The following is a 24,649-nucleotide window of genomic DNA, read 5'->3' as shown; positions in this document are numbered from 1 at the left end:
GAGCCAAGGGCTCATTCTCTCGCACGTCTCCGCGTGGGAGTGCAGAGGACACAGTACCAGCGTTGTACTGAGTTCAAGCAATATGGGGCGCCAACGTTTGGGGCCAGTGCGCTCTTGGGGTGAAACTCCGCCACTCCCCATACGTGTGTCGTGCACTCTCTATCTCTTTCAATTTTGTTATTTGAAGTGCTTAATTAGCTTTCTAGCATGTTACAGATAGCCCTAGCGTTCTTCATGGGCTTGTTCCCCGAGCCCGGTTCCTTTACTCTTCCTTTTGAGTATTGGTTTTATGTTGATGGTTAGGTATTGATTGCACAGTTCAATTGTGGGTATGTTCTCTTCAACACAAGCACAAAGGACAATTTTGGTGAAAATTTTAAGGAAGCAAGTAACAATAGTCGGAGTATATGTGCTCTTCCAAGTCTATATACAGTTTGGCATATTGTATTGGATTGTACCTACAAGTTTGATCTTCGCAGATGCAAAGGATGGGGGACATTTGGTTTGATCTCAGGGAGTTTGCTTGAGTAGCTAGGTTCTTTTTTCGACCCCGACGGCTTCTTTGGTAAACATGACCCTGAGGTGAAAACCTTTCATGACTTCCTATTCTTAGGAATCCGAGTTTACTGACGGTATAATTCTCTTTGAGTCTTGAGTATTATGAAATTAAGGTCTTGCTATTCAATTTTAGAGGAGGCAGTTTTACTTCACATTGTCTCATATTTCTTTCTGGTGGTACTTGTTCTCTTTTCCAAGAATTGAGCAGAAGGAGAGCTTCCTACCATTGGGGAGCTCTCAGCTTTAGCTCTGGAGCTTTCACTGTTCAGTGATAGTGTTTGCTCTGTTCCAATGTGGGGTTGAATCAGTTTGTTACCTCAGAGCGTACTTTTGAGGATACTTTACTTTCAAAGGGCCCAAGGGGGGTTCCATGTTATTATCTTCAATCGACTATTGGTGCTCCATTCAACGGAGTTCCATGCACGGTGTCTTCTAGTCCTTGCCCATTTCTTGCGGCTTTGGATGGTGTGCTTTATCCCACATTGCAGTTAGTATCTTAGCAGATGTTCTTCTTTAGCCATTTTGGTGGTTGCTTCATCTTTCGAATTTGTGTGTGATGGTTGCTCTTCTTAGTGCTTGCGAGTGGTAATTCCCGTGCCTTAGCTTCCAGATTGATTCCTAGAGATTGTAACATTCAGGACACACCTACTTCTCTTATCCTTACACTGGCATGTTGTTTCGTACAAGTGGATTGTGGTCCTTCTTGGACTAAGGACCAGTTACCATTAGCCATGGAAGTCTTTGCAGTTGGGGAGATGTTCTTCTTGGTTCTCCAAGATATGGTTCTAGGTTCCACAGGCATATTTTCCTTCGGATTCACCTACCTCGGGTGATCCAATTACACAGGTATAGATTGTTGAAGAGTTATGACAATTATTGTCACAAGACGAGCACCACATTCCAATAGAAAAGAACAGACTGAACACACTTTTAGCACTTCAATAACAACTGAATTGAAAGAGAGAGCACACACGACATGGAGTGGCGGAATTCCACCCCAAAGAGTATTGGCCCCAAACCTTGGTGCCCCTTTCGGTGTTTCTTTATATTACTTGAACTCAATACAATGCTGGTACTCGCACCCTTCTCACTAAAGCGTACCCGAGAATGAGCCCATGGCCTCATATTTAAAGGCCCTAGGCCCAAAAGCAGTTCACATGAAAAGCCTTAAACTCAAAAGCATCTGGTATAAAAGCATCTCGTCCAAAAGCTACGAGCGCAAATCACGAAAATCCGTACAGTTTACATGAAAAGCCTTAAACTCAAAAGCATCTCGTATAAAAGCATCTCGTCCAAAAGCTACCAGCGCAAATCACGAAAATCCGTACAGTTTGCCGCGTCAACGATCAACGTGAAACGCGAAATTCCGTACAGTCTACCACATCAGCAAGCCAATGCGAAATCCGGAGTTCCGTACAGTTTTCCACATCATCTTCTTCTATTGCTTCTGCTTCTTAGGGTTTAGGCCCCTCGGCCGGTGATCTGCACAGTGGCTCCGTTCTTTAGTGGCTTGACACGTCAGCAGTTTATGACATCCCCCCTTCTTGAAAGTGAAACAGATACATGAGGCATGTCCTGCTTAACAAAAACAAGAGAGTGATGTACATAGTCTATATACAATGAGTTGTTTTTCATAAAACCATGGAATTCCTAAAATATCTGCTTTTCCAAGCGCATGATGTGGAAATCCAGGTTCTCTTTGTAATCAGCTAGCTCGAGCGACAAATCTGGAACCATCCGATTCCATACATCCATATCCTCGCCACGAGCCATCTTCACGCGATACTCATTGTCACTGTCCCACGTCCGCACGCTCAGTTTCTGCACCAATTTTGCATCCACAAAATTGTGTGAGCTTCCATTATCAAGAAGTACGGTCACGTCGTGACCATTGATCTTCTCGGGGAAACGGAAAAGATCGTGCTTACCAAACACTTTGGTTGTAAAAGTACAGTTAGTGCATGAACCGTGCGCTAGATGATGGATTTCAACTTGAATGGCATCAGAGTTACCTGAGATCTCGTGAATCTGAACCGAAGGACGATCTTGCGGTTTCTGTGTCTTCTTCTTCTTGGGGCAGTCCTTGATTTGGTGACCTGTCTGGCCACATCCGAAGCAAGCCCCCTTCTTCATTGCATCAGCAACTGAAGCATTTTTGGCTTTCTTCTTCTCCTGAGAAGATCTCGGTGGTGATTTGGACTTGTGCTGGAATCGAGGTCGCTTCCTCGAAGCGACCTCGCCGGATTGATGGGTTGCAGTTCTTTTCTTCTCATAATTCGCTCCATTTATCAAATGGAACGTCCTGGCCTTTGCCACTGCATCCTTGATATCAATCGGGGCTTTGTCCTTGATTAAGGCCCAACGGTAATCTTCAAGTACATATGCACAACGTGCGTGGAATCCACCTTGTAGAAGGTGGGCGCTTCTTTGAAAGCCGTGGTCAACTTATCAAAAGGCAAAGCTTTCATCGAAAGACTCTGCAGTTTGGCGTAAGCTTTCTAAGGATCCATTTTGGCGAAATCCCTCTTGAATATCACACAGAAATCAGCCCATGTCGTAGGCTTCTCTGTCATGTCGCGCCACCAAGTAAGCGCCTTACTGCGCAGATAGAGAGGAATCGTCTGAATCCTCTGTTCATCATGCTTCCCATGGAGAACAAAGTACGTGGTCCACTGATGCAGCCAGTTATTTACGGCCAATTCCGTACATTCTTTCTCCTCCCCTGAGGAATTTGTAGTTTTGTACGGAATCGTGGTAGTCGGACCACCCTGTGAACGCCGAAAAGCAGCAATCTGCGTCCGCAATTGCTGGAGATGGATTTTGCTCTCGAAAAGACATGCAACCGTCGACTGAGCCGTATTTTCTAGAGCAGTAAGCCGGGAACTAAGCCCTTGCACGACCCCTTCGAGAGAGACCAAGTGAATGGTCGTCTGGACGTTCGCGTTTTCCACAGTGGTAAAACGCTGGTCGAAACTCTGGAAAGTACTTGTAATCCATGTGTAGAGAGCATGCGTGAATGGAATTTGAACATTGCCTGGCGCGTTGTCGCGCTGCACATCCAAGCTGAAGGAATCCATGGCAAAGTGCGTGAAAAACTGGAAGTTTCAGGCGAAGCTTGGCCTTTTCTGCACTTTTCGGTCGCGAAAAGTTAAACTTCGAGGAGCTCTACGCGTCGGCGTGAGTGTGAGGATTCTAGGTACTAATCCTTTATTAAGTACTTAAACTAATGATTAAGACTTAAGAAACTTGAACTGTACTCGAGACAAGACTTAGAAGACTCTATGTTTGATTTATTGAATGTGTGATACAAGGGCTCCTTATATAGGAGACGAAGAGACATAAATGAAAAGACACGTCTCTTGGTGAAGAGACATGACTTTAGACGTAAAGACATCCTTTCGGCGGAGAGTTGCAACCATTGGGCGAAGTCACACTCGTAGAGCGAAGGGGTGTGAGCAATCGTCGAAGGAGTGTGGCTTTTGGCGAAGAGACATGTCCTTTGGGCGAAGGGGTGTGTGACCATCCAAGCGCAGGGGTCCTCCTTGGCATGGCACTTCGCGAATCTGCAACTAGGAGTAGATGTGTTGCTGTTAACATAGTCACAATCGTGACATTCCTCCCATTTAAAACGAGAGCCCGTGTCAAAGAAATGACTTCTGATGTTGATAGAACTCTGGAAAAGTATTGAATCTTCGAAAATCTTCAATCTTTGAGTTATCGGAAACCTTTGTCTTGAACCTTTGCTTCTTGCGAAACCTTTTTGCTTTGACTGTTAAATCCCATGTCATTGCATTATTCAAAGACTTTTTAGAGGAATCTGGCATAATCAGGTTGACTGCAACAAGAGATTGATCTTCAAAATTCTTCATGCGATGTAAGATTTCTGGTTGAAAATCTTCTAGTAACTGCGAAATATTTGGGGAAGAGGAAATCTTCTCAAGGTGCTCTTCAGATGGGGTAATTTCAACTTTAGTAATCACTGGAGAGGACTTTGGCTTGAGACTGTAATCATCTTCCAAGAATGAGACCGAAAATTCTTCAGAATCATCTTCAGGAACGGTCACTTCATGACTTGCAATTGGCATATCATCATCCAGTAAAGAATCAAAGAAAGCATAGTCGTCTTCAGACTCGGAATCTGCAACTATCTCCTTATCTTTGGCTGGTAACGAAGTATCACTTGGAAAAACTTCTTGCTTGAAATCATTTGTGTCTTCGGCAATTGACTCAGGAGAAGTTAATGAATTCAAAAATTCATCAATAATAATATATGCATCTACATCAGAAATCACATTCACTTCATAATCCATTGTATCATGTCGCTTGACTAGTACACGTGAGGCTTGAATCACTCTTTCCGCATGAGAAAGCCCGTGTAAAATCAATTCACGTCCATCTTTGAACAAATTGATAGTATGTCTTCGAAAGCTAATTGTTGGATCATATTGGAATAACCAATGCTGACCAAGAATCATGTCGTAATAAAATAAAGGCATGACTTCAAAGTCCAATTGATCTGCATAAGTTTGAATCTCAAACTACAACTGTCGAACTGTCTGATCACAAGTCAAAATTGATCCATCTGCTAATTCCACATCATATAAGTGAGATGTCTTCTGAGTAAGTAAGCCAAGCTGTTGAACTATCTAAGTGCTGACGAAATTATTCGAGCATCCGCTGTCCACCAAGATATTGATGGAGCGACCATTGAGTGTTCCAAAAAGGCTCAAGACTTGCTTTGAGAGAGGCTCCAAAACTGAAGAATGGCGCTGAGCATGCTTCATAAGAATAGTCGTATCCTCTGAGACACGAATCGTATTGACCACAGATTTTCCTTTATCCTTAGCAGAATCTGGTTGTTCAAAATTCGATGATGTTTCCGCGTTGGAATTTCTTTCCAAATTAGACGGATTTGGTTTCTTTGAACATTGATACCATCTATGGTCACCACTGCAAATTGTACATAGTCCTTCCTTCTTTGAAGTCGAAGATGCATTTGACGAAGAGCCTTGCTGAGTATTGGAGGGTCGATCTTGAGAAAAATCACGTCCTTCACCACGATCAAGTGGAGGAACATGTGAAGAAGATCTGCTTCAAGATTGTCGATCTTGAGAATAGAACCTTGAAGTTGAATAAGGTTGTGTTACTTGCTGTCTGAACTGAGACTGAGGTTATTGACTTTGGCTATAATTGTCTCTGCGATCGCGCTGTGAGAAGCGAGCGCTGTTTGAAGATCCGTTACTAGGGAGAAAATTCTGCGTAGGGCGCCGATTATCGCCAAGACGCTCCACATAGGCAATTGCAGCATCCAAGGTGGTAGGGTTGTATTTGTGCACATCATCCTTCAGGTTGGGTTCGAGTCCGTCGATAAAGCTGTGAAGTTTATCACAGGGACTAAGGGTCTCTATCTCCAGAGTTAGCCTTTGGAACTCTGTGATGTACGCGGCAAAGGAACCTGTCTGGCTCAGGCGGCGAAGAGAGGACCGGGCATGAAAATCCGCATTGGCAGGTTCGAACGCCTTACGAATAGCACGCCAGAATTTATCCCAACAAGGTGTGTGTTTACCATCAGCAACCCATCGTTGCCACCAAAGAAATGCTGTCACCTGTGTCCTTGAGCAGAGAACTAGCAAGTGCAACTTTCTTACTCTCGACCAAGTCCGTGTTCGATAAGTAAATCTCCATTTTGAATAGCCATTGGTCCAGTACGCGCTTGTCGCGGCGACGAGTGTCCGGCAGTTTAACATCAAGCTTCTTCTTTTGTGCAGCATTAAAAATTTTATAAAGTAAGTGAAGTTCGCGATTGTCTACCTCTTCAGTTGGATTTGGTTCATTTGGTTCGTCCACTGAAGCTTCGGAAGAATGTGTTAAAGATGCTACATTAGTAGTCCGAGAAACAGCAAGTCGACTTCGAGAAGTGTTTTCTGTGTGCATCTCATCCAAGCGAGTGTGAAGTGATGCGAGGCTTATGGAAAGTGTGGCTATCTGCTCCTTGATAAGAGTAAGGGCATCGTCAGATTGACCACCTCCATCCTGAGAATTTGGCATGGTTACGCCTCAAAAGGAACTCGAACACGTGCAAGTTATGTGAACAAGTTCTGGGACGGTTTTTGGAACGGGTTCTCTGGTGCCCGGAGCGGGTGCGTCGGCAAAATTGCGTCAGGAATCTCGTCTATTTACGAGAGATAGGGGACTGGAACGTCGAAAGCATCGTCGGCCATGATGGCGAGGAATCCTACGTGCACACCAGGCGAAGGCCAGACTGTGTAGTGCGGAGAATTGGTAGAAGAGAGGGTGGCAGAAATTGCTCACGCTGGTTCTGAAATGTCATTGCGCTGGCTGTTTTCGCTGGCTGTTTTGGCTTTATTTTTAAAAAATATTTGGTACCCAATGGGTGCCCACTTAATTATTTGGGCGGCCGGCCAATGCCCTTTAAAATTTTAAAGGGTGGCCCTATTTAATAACTTCAACGCTGGGCTTTTAAAAAAACATAAGCTCACTGGGCAGAAATTTCTACGCAGGTTTGCTTATTGCCTTGTGTAGCGTTTTTTTGACGAAGGGTTGCCATCGTTGGCTGGCTGTGCTAGGTATGCCCCTTGAGACGGGTGCCCTTTGGGTGAGTTGTACCATGCAGAGGGTCACCAACGAAGAGACACCGGCAAAGGGGTGCAAAGCAGCCCGCATAAATTTCAGCCCGTCAGAGCAGGAAGTCCGCCAAGGGGTGCTCATGGGTACTCACAGGTACACCTTATCACTTGAAAAGACACACTTCCGCTCTTATCCATGCAGCAGCACGCGAATCACATATGCACAAAACCATGCTGCTGTTTCTGGTTGACTGTATTATATATTTTTATACGAGAACATAAGTAATTTATGTTACCTAATGTCAAGATGTGTGCGTAGGCCACCATTCTTCCGATTCCATACAACGCCGGGAAGGGGGGGTAGAGCGTAGCGCCAAGGGTGAGAGGCTCACAACCGTAGGGTCCCGGGAAAAAATTTTGCTCTGATACCACTGTGAGGATTCTAGGTACTAATCCTTTATTAAGTACTTAAACTCATGATTAAGACTTAAGAAACTTGAACTGTACTCGAGACAAGACTTAGAAGACTCTGTGTTTAATTTATTGAATGTGTGATACAAGGGCTACTTATATAGGAGACGAAGAGACATAAATGAAAAGACACGTCTCCTGGTGAGAGACATGACTTTAGACGTAAAGACATCCTTTCGACGAAGAGCTGCAACCATTGGGCAAAGAGTCGCACCAGTAAAGCGAAGGGGTGTGACCAGTCATCGAAGGAGTGTGTCTTTTGGCGAAGAGACACGTCCTTTGGGCGAAGGGGTGTGACCATCCAAGCGCAAGGATCCTCCTTGGCATGGCACTTCGCGAATCTGCAACTAGGAGTAGATGTGTTGCTGTTAACATAGTCACAATCGTGACAGTGTCCAAAGACGAGCAGGTGATGGCAGGAGCACGGGAGTGCGAGCAGGTGAGAGAGAGCAGTGGTGGGAGAGAAGCAGAACAGCCAAGAAGTCAATTTTCTACAAACTCGTTAGTCTTTGTAAGTGAGTTTTTAATAAACTCAGCTTTCATACTTCTTTAAAAAAACTCAAAGTGTCCAGGCCACTTAAAATAAAAGTCACTTAATAAAATGTAACGAAGAGAGAGGGTAGCGTAAAAAATCCAACGCTGGGAAAAAACAGTCGTAAGCTGTGGACGCGTGGAGAAGAATCGAGCCCACGTGCACCCACCGTGCGTGCGTGTGGCCACCACGCTCACGAGCGCAAGTTTGGAGCCGCGTTGGACAGCCAGCCTGTCACTCTTCTTTTGTACAGCCTCAGCGCTAACAGAAGAGGAGAGGACCACTCGCAGTCGAGGAGGTGACACTCTCTCTCTCTCTCTCTCTCTCTCTCTCTCTCTCTCTCTCTCTCTCTATGTGTGCACTTAGCACAAAGGAGCATTACAAAGAGAGAGATTTGAAAGAATATAGTATGCTGAATTTTAATGTAAAACCAGCAAGTGAATAATAAAGACACTGATCTTCATCGAAAACCAGTAAATTCAATAAAAATCCTCCGATTTTCAGCACTTCCACCTACTGAATTGCTGAATTTTATCAAAAATCAGCAAGAAGCACATTAAATTTCACTTGCAAACATGCTCATGAGAAGAAAATAATCGATTAAACAGTTAATCATCAAAAATTGCATGAAATGGTAATTATCCAACTCTAACCAGCCCGTAGGTGTGCCCACAGTCCTTCGTGCAGCCAAGCCGTCCTTCATGCAGCCAAGCCAGCTATGATACCATGAAACGAACTGTGGGAGTGGATCTCCCGGCTACACAAACCGCCTACAGACACGCATCCGATCATAGCCACCATCCCGCAGCTCCCTCGTGCTGGGGCCAACTGGGCGTGCACCTGTAAGACCGAGCGTCCCATACCACCTGGCCTCACCTCCTCGAGGTGACCTCGCGGGCTAACCACTGGCACTTTGCCGGTGGGGGTCGATAACTACAAATGAGGCCTTGGCCTCCCTTTTATAATAATGGCCGGCCACACTGGCCGTATTTACACTAAGTCCGCCCGGACACTGGACGCCCATCGCGACGCCGTCTGGGCTAGATCCCCTCTCCTGTGAGCGGGACATAACACCTTTCCTGCTGAGTCGCATGAAGTACTTAGGCTTGAGCCTCAACAAGCTCCGTACGCGGTGTAGGTTGCCTATTTTGTTGTTGTACTGGTGGCGCTTGCAAGAACTCCATAAACATTGGATTTTGCACCAATTGCGAAAAGACATTCACTGCGGCAACTAACTAAGTCCTGAACGCATCATCCTCAAGTTGCCGAGTCATAAAGCCCTGTAATACTGGAGGGACATTCACATCGAACGGGAGGTACAGATTGACGTGGCCGTGAGCTCTCGCCAATCTCGAACACCATAGCAATTTCCTGTCTGTCCTTTGAAGAGGAATCCTCTTCCATAATGCCCTTCCCTTTGTCAGCCATAGTGTAATCCCGCGTTCCTGTACTCTGTGTCTTTACCCAAAACAACCGAGACTCACCCTTTGAGGAAAAATTGATTGATGTCCCGGCAACGGAACCTTGAAACCTGTTAGGTGCAGCGGAATGAATGTTTGTGCTTTGCTCAAGGTGAGTGCTCCGAACTATGCTCAAGGTTCCTTTTGTTCTTATGGAAGGGAGAGCCTTCCATTAAAAATGAGAGAGTGCTATGATCACGAACAAAGTGAGTGGACACTGTGCGTGCAAGTGTATGAGACTGAGAGATAGCGAGAGAAGAGAGATACGACACGAGAGACGTTGTAAAACCCTCCTCTGAAGGCCCCACTCTCGACGGCGAGAGTGGTCTCTACTTATGATTGCACAATCTAGTACAAATGGTATGCATGAGACTGATGCAAGTCTAGGCTATGTCGACGATGACGACGGTGATGACGAAGTCGACCTAAGGGCTGAAATCTGCAATCTTTCTACTGCTGTCCAAAAACGCTATGGGCTAAAATCTACAATCTTTCTATTGCTGTCCAAAAACGCTATGGGCTGAAATCTGCTAATCTTCTATCTGCTGAATTCAGACTCTTATGTCGATGACGACGATGTGACGACGACGACGCGCTGAAAACGCAGATGCTGAAATCTGCGATTTCCAGGCTGAAACTGTAAACCTTGCGGAAACTAACCATGCGGCGAGGAACTGCTGCGGGAAGGTGAGATCTGCGAGGTTCGGGACTTGATCTGTTGGTACTAACTGCTGAAAACTAGAAGCGCTGATGTTCCTTGACTTTCCATCGCGGTGAATCTGCAAAACGCTAGGGTGTGTAGCAGATGCAAAAACGCTAGGGCTGAAAATCTGTGCTTCTGTCGCCGTGGCTCTGCAAATGCAAAAATGCTAGGCTGATCTGAGGTGCTGCTGTTGCCGGGATCTGCAAAGGCAAAATGATGGCTGATCTTATGATGAAAACGCTAGGTGATGCTGGATCTGCAAAACGCTAGGTCTCCTGGGGAGGGGGGGTCTGCTGAGAAGTTGCCTGTTGAGTGTGGAGCTCCTGCTGTCTCTTCTGCCAATTAGTGCTAGCCTAGGTTTGCTTATATACAAACTTACTCAATTTGCCCTACCTACTTTACAGCAAAAGTCACTTCAAAATAATAAGTGAAAAATGTCAAAAATAGGAAACATAGTCTAAATGCACTGGAAAATTCCCTTGAAGGATTCTGATGGATTCTTATGGGTTATGATCATGCTGTGTGCAACCAGAGGATATGCATCTACACTAAGTGTCTAGACATGCACGGTCTGCGAACAGACTCACAAAGGTGCCAGATCACTTCTAAATCTAGACTGACTGGACTGACGGAACCCTTGTCGTGTTGTAGCTTGTCCATGGACACATAGGGTTGGATGTGTCACGTGACATCCCCTCCTTTTCAAAGTGAGGTACTGGTACCGAACTGTATGGCGTCGAGGGAGATCGCCAATAGCATCCGGAATCCTGGAAGGGACTCTTCGCCGGCCCACTCTGATGCGTGGGTCGTGCGGTACTTGAACTTCATAAAGGTCTGCAACGCTTGCTTCTTTGGGCCGCGCCGAAAGCGACACAAAGGCTTATGTGGCTTCTTTAATGCTTCAACTTCGTCGAGAGTCATGCTTCTTTCTTCTTCAAGAATCTCCATGGCTAAAAATTCCTGAAACCATTTCCAACACAAAACCATGAACATACCTATCTCATGTAAAGTGAGTGGAAAAAATCTTGTCGTCCTACTAGACTGTGCATGCAATGTAGATGAAGAAGTAGACGGAGCGCCAAACCGTTCACCACATACAGGCAAACAATGAGATCGAATCTTTCTCTTTTGATCTAAAGCAATCAGCTGTGGCAATTCACAATGGAAATGCGCATGCTTGGTGCTCATACTTTCATGTGCTCTTTCTACGAATGTGTCATGCCAAGGAAGAGACATAGAATGTGACTTCCTTACATACATACTTTTCAGCTTTTCATAAAAAATCCGCATAGATTCGTGCTCATTCATGAGTGAAACGTGCTCAACGAACAATATTAGTAAAAGGGATCACATAAAGACGTTGACTAAACTACATGAAACGATCACGAATGAAACACTCAAACAATGCGTGCATATCAATCATGCGAACACATAATACTTCCTATGAGGGTTCTTTGGACTTAGGCTCGAGAGCCAAGATCGCTTCTTCTTGAATGATCGAATTGTTCTGTGGGGGTTCTTTGGACCTCAACTCGAAAGCCAAGATCGGTTCTTCGTGATTGATCGAATCTACAACGAGGTTAGCTTCGCTAGAAAAAGCATCCACTAACACGTCATCCTTGTGAACAATCACATCATCTTCATGCAACTCATCATACTTGTGAGAAATCACATCTTGATCATGCAAATCATCATGCTTAGCAATATCATTCAAATCATCATGCTTGTCTTTGTCATCCAAATCATCATGCTTGTCATTCAAATCATCATGCTTATCATCATCATTCAAATCATCATGCTTCTCACAATCGTGCAAATCCGGTGTGTCATGCTTTGGAGAAGAAGAGACTGAGAGAGTCTCCTTTTCCCGAATCTCTTGCAGTTGTGCCTGAGCTTGAGAAACGAGTTGCAAGAACTCTTTCATGTGTTGGTCGCTCATTCCTTTGACGGTGGCTGCAATTCTTTCTTGGTGTCTGCGCTCCATTTCTGCTTTTCTTTCTGCTCTTCTTTCTGCGTTTCTTGCTTCGCGTTCTAAATTCTTTTTCATAAACATCTGCTCCAACTCCTCCATAGGAGTTAGTGCAATCTTTGACGTAGATGGGTAAGGGTGAGGGTTGGAAAAACCTCCTGGTGGGGAAAATTCTTCTTCGCCTCTCTCATGCTCATCACCTCCAAGCGAAGTATCCATTCCGCTTCGAGTGATGACCATTCTGAAGTCGGGGGTTCTTGTGGGTTCTTGTGGTCTTGGTTTTTAAGTTCACGAGGAACTTGGGTTCTTGGGGGTCTTGGTTTCTTAAGTTCACGAGGAACTTGGGTTCTTGAGGTTCTTGAGGTTTTCTTTCGCGAAGGATATTCTCTTCACCCGAGTTCTACTCCTTTCTGCGGGCGCACCCATTGGCGGCCTTGCGCTCACACCAAGGTTGCTTTTTCCCACCTCACGTCGATTGGCCGGCCGCTAAGTGCACGGTTCGCTCTCAATGAGTGAAAAGAGACACAAGGGGAGGCTGGACAAGCCCTTCTTTCCTGGGAAATTTCCTGTCACTCTTCAAAAACACGATTAGGAATCGACATGCCCAAGCGAACTTGGGTTCGTGCGACTGCAACAAGCAAAAAAAATTATGTGGTTCTTTCCTTGAGTGATACAGAACACTGCCAAAGCTCTGATACCAATGTAAGGTGCAGCAGAATGAATGTTTGCGCTTTGCTCAAGGTGAGTGCTCCGAACTGTGCTCAAGGTTCCTTTTGTACTTATGGTAGGGAGAGCCTTCCGTTTTTAATGAGAGAGTGCTATGATCACGAACAAAGTGAGTGGACACTCTGCGTGCAAGTGTATGAGACTGAGAGATAGAGAGAGAAGAGAGATACGACACCAGAGACGTTGTAAAGCCCTCCTCGGAATGCCCCACTCTCGTCGGCGAGAGTGGTCTACTTATGATTGCACAATCTAGTACAAATGGTATGCATGAGACTGATGCAAGTGTAGGCTATGTCGACGATGACGACGGTGATGAACGAAGTCGACCTAAGGGCTGAAATCTGCAATCTTTCTACTCCTATCCAAAAACGCTATGGTCTGAAATCTGCTAATCTTCTATCTGCTGAATTCTGACTCTATGTCGGTGACGATGTCGATGATGACGATGCGATGACGACACGCTGAAAATGCAGATGCTGAAATCTGCGTTTTCCGGGCTGAAACTGTAAACCTTGCAAAAACTAACCGTGCGGCGAGAAAATGCTGCGGGAAGGTGAGATCTGCGAGGTTCGGGACTTGATCTGTGGGTACTAACTGCTGAATAATGAAAACGCTGATGTTCCTTGACATTCCATTGCGGTGAATCTACAAAACGCTAGGGTTTGTAGCAGATGCAAAAACGCTAGGGCTGAAAATCTATGCTTCTGTCGCCGTGGCTCTGCAAATGCAAAAACGCTAGGCTTATCTGAGGTGCTGCTGTTGTCGGGTTCTGCAAAGGCAAAACGCTAGCTGATGTTGTGATGAAAACGCTAGGTGATGCTGGATCTACAAAACGCTAGGTCTCCTTGGGGGGGGGGTCTGCTGAGAAGATGCCTGTTGAGCGTGGAGCTCCTGCTGCCTCTTCTGCCAATTAGTGCTAGCCTAGGTTTGCTTATATACAAACTTACTCAATTTGCCCTACCTACTTTCCAACAAAAGTCACTTAAAAATAATAAGTGAAAAATGTCAAAAATAGGGAAAATAGGCTAAATGCAAATTCCCTTGAAGGATTCTGATGGATTCTAATGGGTTATGATCATGCTGTGTGCAACCAAAGGATATGCATCTACACTAAGTGTCTAGACATGCACGATCTGCGAACAGACTCACAAAAAGTGCCAGATCACTTCTAAATCTAGACTGACTGGACTGACGGAACCCTTGTCGTGCTGTAGCTTGTCCACGGACACATAGGGTTGGATGTGTCACGTGACAAAACCGGCCCCTGGGGCGGTAGGCTTTGGCTTTCACCTGAAATTCTTTACTTAAGACACACACAGAGAGAACGTGCAAAGGAAACCTGCGACGGGAATTAACACTTAAGTACACACACGGCTCGGAAGCTAGAATGCTCCGAGCAGACGCTGACAACTTGTAGGCCCCAAAATTGGCGCCCCTTTTGGTATTTCTTTATACTTTGAGAGGGAAAATTACAAAAGAGTCTTGGGAATCCTTTACCTGTATCCCGCTAGATACTACCAGTTTTGGCCAAATTTCGGCTACATAACAATCCCAAAACTTGCGCGAAACCAATTCCCTTGCTAGAACTCACTTCCACTGACGTATACCCTTTGATTCCTGCCCAAAAACAGTAAATTCAGCACGCTGTATTTACTGGATTTTGCCCTTTTTTCAGCCCCAAACAGTCCCCTAGCTGTCCTCTGCCAGTGGGGCACGATTCCCAATGGTTCTGGCGTCCGTATGGCTAAAAAACAGTCAATTTACAACGCATACACAGCGCTGAAAACGCACCTGTACGGTGAGATTATGACCTTCACCGATGCCTGCTTTGGAGTAGCAGTTAGCTACCCCTATTCCTGCTCAAGGAGGCTCTTGCCTCGGCAAGAAAGCATGAACCCACACAGCTGTACATCAGTCAAATGAAGAGCCCTCTTGTGGGGCATCACATAACTGCACGTAGGGGAGAGAGCAGTGTGTAGTGTGCAGGGCATCACTCCTAGCACCACACTGTACATGAGAGGGAAAGAAAGCACTCCATAGCTCTTAACCTATGACAAAATGCAAAGTGAGGCCTCTTCCACCTTAAATTTCAGCGCCTATTTTTCTGAATGAGGCAAGTGCATGAACATTTGCCACTTGGCGCGATTTCAAGCTTTTGCCCGTTTCGGGGTTGCCGCCTAAAAATCTCCCGATTGCTTGCCCAGTTGACTTCGCGGCAAAGTTGTAGAATGTTCCCCTTATCATACCCAAGGTAATGATGCGAACACATTTCACGGTCCAAAATAGCAGTTTCCTAATTTTTAGGAGATGCTTCCGTTGGGCTCCCATTGGTCATCTGACCATCTATCCTCAATGGGACCGTATCAAAAAGTACAATGTGGCCCAACTGCCGGATACTTTCTGTTGGTAGTCCCACCTTGACTTTATGCCTTTATTGAGTTCACTTCCTAGTATCCACCAACTTGCTAAGTGCGACGGGGGGACCTACATGACCTTGCACTGAGCCTAGACATCCTCTTACTATACGAATTCCAGTGCCGACCAACTTCTCGTCTGCGGGTGAAACTACCATTCACATTGGCCATACAATGTCCGACCATTTGCAACTTCAAAAAGAGGGTCTCAAAAAGAAAACAAAAATCATTAGAAAGAAACCAACAACTAAGGTTAGCACTTACCACATCCTCGTGACATACTTAACAGCTGCCACGTCCTCGTGACAACACGCATGAAAGAGCACATGTCTTCAGTTCAATCAAGGAAATTTTCAATTCAATGTATATATATTTATGAGTCATTTCGAAAAATACAGTGAGCTCGTCAGTATCCCTAAAATCTCAAAGAGAAATTGGTAACTTTATTCAATCTAGGCAAGCAATCTGTGACAAAGAAGTGGGTGACAAAGGAGTGGAGTAGCTCCTCTCTTGTGCAGTCCACACCGCAACAAATTCAACCTGCTGATTCATCGGTAACTTTTGGCATAGACACTACTAATAATCCAAAAGCTAAGATACAGCTCTCTTTGAAGAGAATTTGCAATGTTCTCCTCCATCCACTTTTGCATCAAGGGCCAAAGCTCATGAGATGAGACAACTGTGAAAACTTAAAAGCCCCAAAGTTTCCTTTGCCATTAGAGGCACTTGTCCCCAAAGCTCCAAGGGGATAGTAGATGAAACTATGGCCACTGGAGAGAGAGGAAAGTGTGGTAGAGAGGAAATCTCCAACCCCAATAGCCCGCCAATAACAAGGAAAACAAAACTAAAAACAAGGGAACCAAAAACCACAACAAAAAAATGAAACAAGGAAACCACAAAGAAGACCAAAAACAAAAACCATACTGACCACAAGATTCACGTATTAGAGTTTTCACCTCTACTTCGTCGCCGTTTTTGGCATTCTTACAAGACTAGTGGTTGTCCCCGGCGGGCCACCCACTACATTGCATGGCCAGAACCTTTTGGCCGCCTTTGGCCGGTCATTTTAAGCAAGATGGTGGGCTCTCTCTCTCTCTCTCTCTCTCTCTCTCTCTCTCTCTCTCTCTCTCTCTCCTTCCTCAAATTACGTCCAAGATTGTCATCTAGCTCCATACAATAAACTGCCTAGGAGAGCTAAAAAGGTGGATCGGATGAAGAATGGGGCAGCAATTGGTGATGGCAACCCTCTTTGCAAACTGGACATTATTCCAGAATTCCTGGAGGCCCAACAAACACGAAATGCTCTTCCACCTTCACACTTGAGAAAAGCACACGTGCACTGGTGAGACTAAGGATTTCAAAGATTTCAATTGAGAACATCATTCCAGGGAATTTCCATCAGACATAATTTAATAGCATGCTTTTCTATGTTTTAGAGCCCCCTTCCACTGAGCGGCTGAGGGACTTGCAGCGCAAGGGAGTAAAATTCGATGCAAGTAGATGACCTGCATCTGGCCATTGCACATCATGTTCGCAGGTGGCAATTAGGAAACCTACTGCCGATTGCAAGTCAAAAGGCGCAGAGGCAGGCTGGACAAGTACCCTGCACTGCAAACACTGGTTTTTGGGGCACTTCCAGCACATAACGGTGGGGGTATAACGGTGACGGGCAGACAAGAGCTGCAAGTGCCGCAATCACCAAGTGGGACACAGCCGCAACCAAAAGCATTTAAGTCTCTGTGTTTTTAAAACTAACAAGCTGGGTGCCACCTCAAGGCCCTGAGTTTTTCCTAGAAGACTCTCAATTTCTACTGCTTGTGCCTTATTAAAGCCCGCTATCAGTGCGATAGATGCACGGATCTTCGTGTTTAGCAAGACAATTTATATGTTGATTTGCTCAACCGGTTTCCGCTTCAAAACTGAAAAGGATATATTTGCACTAAACAAGGACAGAATGGCAGAGCATTTCTACTTTAAGCACTGCAGCAAGCCGTGAAATGAGCCAGGAAAAAATAAAGACCCATAATCTCAAAAGATAAAGACACTGCAGCAAGCCGTGAAAGGAGCCAGGAAAAAAGAAGACTCATAATCTCATAGCCCACGTGCATTTCAAGCACACTCAGATCCATTCATAGCCCTCTCTCCCTCTCTCTCTCTCTCAAACGCCAGCTTTACCTTGTAATGTCCTCAGAGCTATGGCGGGAGAGCAGAACACGATCCGATCTCCATAGGCAAATGCCTTAAAAGCGACTCTCGTCCTTCACACTTGGGAGCGGCTTTGTCACTCCGCGTGGCACGATTGTGTGAACGCGCCTCTTCCAAAGTTCAAACGGAGTTTAGGTATCTTCTAAGTTCTGATTCATCATTCTTTTCGACCTTTCTGTTTTCCCAAGACACCAATTAACAATAGAAGCTAGAACGGTGGAAACTTGAAGAGATCCACACTGCACTGCCCCGTATGATTGCAGATCCTCACTTATATCTCACACTGGCATGGGAGGAGATGGGATCTACACTGGGATGATTGAGCACGACAGATCTTGAGCAAACTTGGACAAAGTAAAAGCTCGGGTACCCAAGCCTCCCCCCCCCCCTTCCTGCCCCGTGCGGAAGAGAGCCAAGAGCCTTAACCACATCACCCGCGCACGCCACTTGTAGAATGTAGGGTAGAGGCACCAATCAAAAGACGGCCCCCCCCCTTTAACAACAAAGCACCCCCATTTCTTTCAAGTTTGAGGCACCATTCCAAGTACACGCATGTCCATGGTGTGGTTAAGAAAATGCAAATGTATATTTTCCCCCATTCATGCAGGCATGCGTTTTAGCCTTGTTGTCTGCAATGTACCTAGTTACCCCCTCAACAATTTTGCCACTCCCCCCCCATTCTTATTACACGGGAAAACGGGTTTCTCTCTCGTGCTTCGTCTATAGTTTGCCATTCACGATGCAAGTTTTACGACAGAGACATGAAGGGGAGCCCTTCTATCTGTGCCCATTTGTACTCAAAATGGTGGAGGGTAGTGGAAGCTGGAGGCATTGCAATTTCACCACCTCTAAACTAGGTCCTCTATCCTAGACGTTTTCGTTGAGTTTTGATGTGCAAATGTATTGGGGTGGAAGAAATTAAACCCCGATATTTATGTAAAGTCGGGTACCAAAGTTTACAAAAAATACCTGAGTTCACTTTTGCGAAAAGATCGACGACGTCCACTTAATGTCGAAGCCTTAGATAGATGGGAGCCTTTGATCCCATCTCCCATGCCCATGTTAGATACAGACGAGGATTGCGGATGGCATTTATATCATCCCTTCTACTCTACAAGTGCATGGCTCGTCCTATGGTTTTTTTTTTTTTTTTTTTTTGGTTTTGGGGGGGGGGGGGGGGGGGGGGGGGGAGGGAAGAGAGAGAGAGAGAGAGAGAGAGCAAGCTCCCATTAATTTTTTGGTGGCATACCATCGTTTAGTCTATAGAGAGGTAATCTATACATTTGTAGAGTCTAGACACCAAGAATGCTATGGGGCTTGGAATCTCTCCTTAACGCTCATAGAAACTTTCTTTGAAAGGGCCACCCCTGTCATGCAAAATCGAAATTCACATAAGCCAAAGTGAATGGTTAGTACATGAAAAGAAATCCCTACAACATGCCACAATTCTCCCCTTAAATACACCGTTTTGGTATGGAGCAATAGGTCATTGTGGACAGCACACAAAATTGACTTCTTTTCATGGTCAATCTTAGATCTTCCAAGGCTTGACATAAGTCCATAAGAAAGGACTTTAGGTTTGGAAGGATATGTGGAACCCTCGCCACATAAGATGGTGCATATTAGAGGCGCTAACAATTAGCTACCAATTGGGTCCGGAGGAACATGCTCTTAATCACCTTGTGGATAAAGATTAGAAGATTGGTTGCAATGGCCCTCTAGATCTCAGATGCCACAAGGGCTAGAGAGGTTTATATCTCCTCAAATTCCAAGTCTTTGATGATTCTTTTTTTTTACTTTTTCTTTTTTTTTTGGCAAAACTCACAATTGTGAGTGATTGTATTAGAATGTCATCAAGAAATATACAAAACGGCATCAGTTTCATGCCGAGCCTTGAGGGGTATATGGTTACATCAAAATCCGAGTCCTTTACACAACAAGGCTCGACCGGATGGAGAGGGTCACCCAAAGCCAATCATCCGAGTTTTGCCTTTTACCTATCACAAATATTATCTCCTTACTTTCTTGTACAATCTTTGAAAAGCTAGCCACAGAGTGGTCGTTATCAAAGATACTGCAATTCATGGCCTTCCAGATATTACTAAAGACACAATATCTAACAATTTGAGTACAGATTAGCAGTGCACACTTCAAAATTGTTTCCCACCAAGGCATAGATCCTTCTTGAAAAACCCTAGCTTCCAGGTTCTTTGTATCCATTTGCACACCTTCCTTGCCAGGCCTCTAATTGTCGTGCATTCCATGAAAAGGTGGGCAAGGTCTTCACTAGCCAATCTACACCCTGAACACCTATCGGACCCGATACCATGTGCCTGAATCTTGATGCATGTCGGCAAAGCCCCCCACAACATCTTCTACAGAAATACCTTCATAAAATGAGGCCACTGTGGATTCTAGATGTTCTTCTCGTGACCTCGACCCATCAAGTTTTTCACCATTGTTTCTTTTATTGTTTGTTCAAAGGAGTGAGCCAATCAGCCTCGTGCATTAACGCTTGGTAAATGCCCTTGGTATGAGGTGAATTGGCTACTCATGGGTCGTATCCAAGCTTTCCACTCAAAAGTGGATTCCCTAATTGACATCAAAATGTTGTCCAGGCCTTTAGCAGCTCTATTGACAAGTAACTTCTCAGTGCCTTTGAGTTGAAGCTGGGCAGCCAACTAGGTAGAGGATTTCCAATGCTTATTGTTTCCATCCCGGAAGTGGATCAACGGTTGGAGTCCTTTACTGTTCATCCTTCTTGGGATTTCTCTCCAATAAGGGTTCATAATTACACTAGCAACTTTAGACAACCAAGAGGACCAGTACGAGATGGAGTTCTGGAAGTATCTGGTTAATAAACCCCATTCCAGTACTCATGTTGCTCTATTGCACTTTCGCACCATCTCTCCCATGATGCCACCCAGTCTCAAGCTAGCCTCGGGGCTAATAGTGTCATAAAATCTAATATCTACCTATCCCAAATGGTTTTCTCATATTGAAGTGATCATTTAATGTGGGAAAATAAATGGGAACAAGAGTTAGAATATAGATATGTTGTAACATTTAATGGCCTAAAAACTTGTGTGTAGCGGAAATTAGCATGAACATCGTGGGAATTTCATTAGAATAGATTCCTAATGAGACTTACAAGAGTGCTTGGGTGGAGAGAGCAACAAAAAGCATAACACCTAGTTAGATAGCATGAACAATACTTTCAAAAGAGAGAGAAATTAAGCTATTGACAACAGTTGAGGACCGGATTTGCATGGAGCCGGTCCCCCCTCCAAAGGCTTTGTATTATGGTTTCTCCCATCAAGAGAGACATTGTACAATACAATTCTTTGTGTTCCTTCAAGACTAGCTAGTGCAATGAAGATGAAAGCTTCATGCACTAAGCAAAACACTTAGCAAACACAACATCAATTATCCCCGGTCTCAGACCCAAGACCTCACACACCTTCGAAGATGGTGAGAGCTAGCAGGGTATGAGAGTAGATTGAGAGGAAGAAGGAGTATCTTACGAGAAAGATGTACATCTCCTCACATAATCACTCATATTAGCATAGATTAGCTTAGTAATTAGCATGATAGAGGAGATGAGCATGCATTGAAGCTTGGCTCTTGGTTGGATTTGCATCCACATGCCAAGAGTGTGTCGATGTAGGCTTCTATCTCACAAGCTTGGAGTAGATGATGAGCTCTCCATTAAAGCTTGGGAAGAGATAGTCTTTTTCTTGCTTCTCACAAGGACTGTGTGAGAGTGTGTGTGTGTGTGTGTGATAATGCCTTGCAAAAATCAGCCCCCTTTCTCTCTTGGGCGAGCCCTCTTGCTAATTGCTCTTGCTATCCTCCCATTGGACCTCCCCAGGGCTAGCCAATGACTATTAAGCAGCATAAGTGATAGCCTTCTGACATGTGTCCCCCTTTCCCCTTTTGTGAGAGCTTTAGGTAATTTAATAATTCAACTAAACTCTCATTGGACCCCTTTGCCTCCTGGCCAATAGGAATCGGGCAAGCCATTGGGCTGCTGAATGCTCATTGGATCCCTTGGGAGACTGTCCAATAGTCTTCTAGAGGACTTAATTCTCATTGGTTCTTTTATTAAGTGTTTTTAAATTAATTAAACTAGATTTACTCTAGCCTAATTCTCATTGGTCCACCTCCAAGGCCATCCAATAGGAATTGGGTGCACCTTGTGGGCATCTGGCCTAGGGAGCTGACATGTGTCCCTCATTCCCTCTGTGTAAAGGGAGCTTGTGTGTGTGTGTGTGTGGCTTTCTCTCTCATCCCCTACATGCAAGGCTCGCCCCCTCCCAAGTAGGGATTACAAAGACTTTTTTGTACACACACAAAGCATCCAATTCCCTTAAGGTTGACCTTTGGACACAACCTTTGAATTTTGGAAGTCTTAATGGGTTGAACCTTAGGGTCTTTTTAGCCCATTGTTGCACATCCCTCTTTTGCAGATGGCCCCCCCTTTGGATCCCTATTTTCCCTCCTTTGGATCCCTACTGTGGCCAGTCTGCTAGCTTAACCAATATTCTAGCTTTTTCTCCCCTGGCATTTCCCCATATTAAATGATCAATTTAACATGAGAAAATAATTTAGGAGAATTAGATATTGATTATTATGACATATGTGCTTTTAGACCTATCTCACCATGGGATCAAAGGAAGAGAAGGCTACATCTCATGAAGGATCCAAAAAGGGAGATAGTCTACCAAAGAGCAATGAGCAGATAATGGAGCTTAAAAGACCTTAGGGTTAGATTCATTAAAGACCTCCAAAGGTTAGTGTTAGAAGTCCTTAGACTTAGGACCTTTGGGCAAGCTAGGCATGTGCTTCAGGTGCTTGTTGTGCTTAATGACTAAGGTGCTTGCGGTGCTTGAGCTAGATAAGGTGCTTGTGGTGCTTAATGACTAAGGTGTTTGAGTTGCTTGTCATGCTTGATGACTAAGGGGCTTGAAGTGCTTGTCATGCTTGATGACTAAGGTGCTTAAGGTGTTCAAAGTCAAAAGGTGTCCTACAAAGGAGGGGGTGAGCCCTAAAGGTAGGAGCATGAGAGAGAACACACACACGCTCCAAGACGCGAGGCAATAAGGACACATGTCAAGCCCCTACTCATGCTGCGCTCATGATGTGCGTGAATCCTACTAGATGGCCTTTAGGGAGGTCCAATGAGAATTTAGATGCATTTAATTATTTAACTAAGCTCTCTCTCTCTCTCTCTCTCTCTCTCTCTCTCTCTCTCTCTCAAAAGGGGAAAGAAGGACACTTGTCCAAATGCTACCCCTATTGCTTGAAATGACCATAGCTTGTGATTGGCCAAGCCTGGCAAGAACCAATAGGGATCAAGCTAGAGTCAAGAGAGAGAAGGGTCAACCAAGGCAAAGCTAGGGCTCTCATTTTGGCATTCATTGACTCTCACACATTCACTTATTCATTTTGGCATTCACTCACTCTCACACATTCTCTCATTGTGTTGAGTTAGAACTCCATCTCTTTCTCCAAGCTTGAGAAGTAGAGAGCCTACACCAACACCTCTTGGCTATGGAATGCAAATCCAACCAAGAGTCAACCTTCAATGACATGCTTATCTTCTCTACCATCTATATTAGTATGCTAAGCTAAGCTCCAAGAGTAATCTATAGTGAGAAAAGTACTTCTTTCTCGTATGCTACTTCTTCTTCTTCTTCTTCTTCTTCTTCCCTTCCCTCACTCCCTGCTAGCTCTCTCCACCTTTGAAGGTGTTTGAGGTCTTGGGATTGAGGCCAGGGACAAGTTAATGCTTTTACAAGATTAATTACAGGCATAATATTGGTGCATGAAGCTTACCATCTTCATGGCATCAACAAGGTCTCAAGGAGCACAAAGTATGTATTGTACCAAGTCTCTCTTCAAGGGAGAATCTATAATACAAAAGACTTTTGGAGGGGAGACCGGCTCCAAGTAAATCCGGTTCTCAACTGTTGTCAATTTCTCTAATTCTCTCTCTCTCTCTTACAAGTATTGTTCATGCCAAATTAACTAGGTATAATGTTGTACTCTTACAAGTATTGTTCATGCCAAATTAACTAGGTATAATGTTGTACTCTCCTTATGCTCTTTAAATTATCTTAAGGAAATGCTCACTATTGTTACTTTAATTCCGCTACAATTAATGTTATATCCATATTCCGTTACATTGATATTAGACTTATTGGTTTCTCTTTTCTTGCTTAAGAAGAGAGGTCCTTAACTTGTCCATGAAAGGTTGGAATTGTTCATTGCAAGAGGGTAAGTGGGACAGGAATTTATTATCCCGGTTGAAAAGAACTTAGTTTGAGGTACACCATTGGGAACTGTAGACTTAATAATGGAGTCTTTTGGGGCTTGCCTTTGGCTTAACTATTATTAAGCTACCATAATCAAGTGAGCATTGTTAGACCCTCTCCACTACTCTTTGTAATCAAAAGTCTCTAAACCATGGGTGTGGCTGCTTGAGAGCTAATTTTCAAAAGTTAAGAAGAGTAGCAACTAAAGTTTTGAAGTTGCCAAAGCACAAAGTAGCATAGATATAAATATAGTTAGCATGGCTGACAATAATAAAGAGAGTAGAATGAATATTGACAACTTTGATTTTGCACATGAAGTTGCTACTAATGATGTCCCCCATGTTTGTGAACTATCTTGTTACTAGGTTGCAACAAGCGATGGACAACCCTACCTTGCAAGCCGAAACAACTTTGCACTCATGGGATTCTCCAAACTCCCCAAAAGGAGAGAGAGCTAGGAAGCCTTTTGTATAGACTTGCAAAATAAGACTCTCTCCGGTGAGAGAAGAGGATGAACACTATGAAAGAGAAAGAAGTGAATCTCCAAGTTTTTTGGAAGATGTGGCTCCATAAAGACAGCAGTCTCGTTGATCCCTAACTCCTCCCAAGAGGAAAAAATCAAAGGTATAGTTCTTTTCCTCGTAATTCTGAGAAGGAAGAGAGGAATCAAAAGAAGAAAAAGGCGATAAAGAGGTCACCCTCTTCTC

The 24,649-nt window shown here is 44.5% G+C and overlaps 1 protein-coding gene across 1 annotated transcript in view; it reads right to left on the bottom strand.

Annotated features, from left to right (window-relative positions):
• LOC147437660 (uncharacterized protein At2g24330-like) overlaps positions 1–17,875 on the bottom strand; it is a 28,732-nt gene extending 10,857 nt beyond the window's left edge. Inside the window, exon 1 of the mRNA XM_086487156.1 lies at positions 17,596–17,875. The gene's annotated coding sequence lies outside the window, so the exon portion shown is untranslated. The remainder of the gene's footprint in view (positions 1–17,595) is intronic.
• Positions 17,876–24,649: the final 6,774 nt, after the last annotated feature.

Source organism: Adiantum capillus-veneris, chromosome 17 (genome assembly GCF_014529385.1).
Source record: "Adiantum capillus-veneris isolate H3 chromosome 17, ASM1452938v2, whole genome shotgun sequence".
Lineage (NCBI taxonomy): Eukaryota > Viridiplantae > Streptophyta > Polypodiopsida > Polypodiales > Pteridaceae > Adiantum > Adiantum capillus-veneris.
This window is presented reverse-complemented; position numbering and strand designations above follow the sequence as displayed.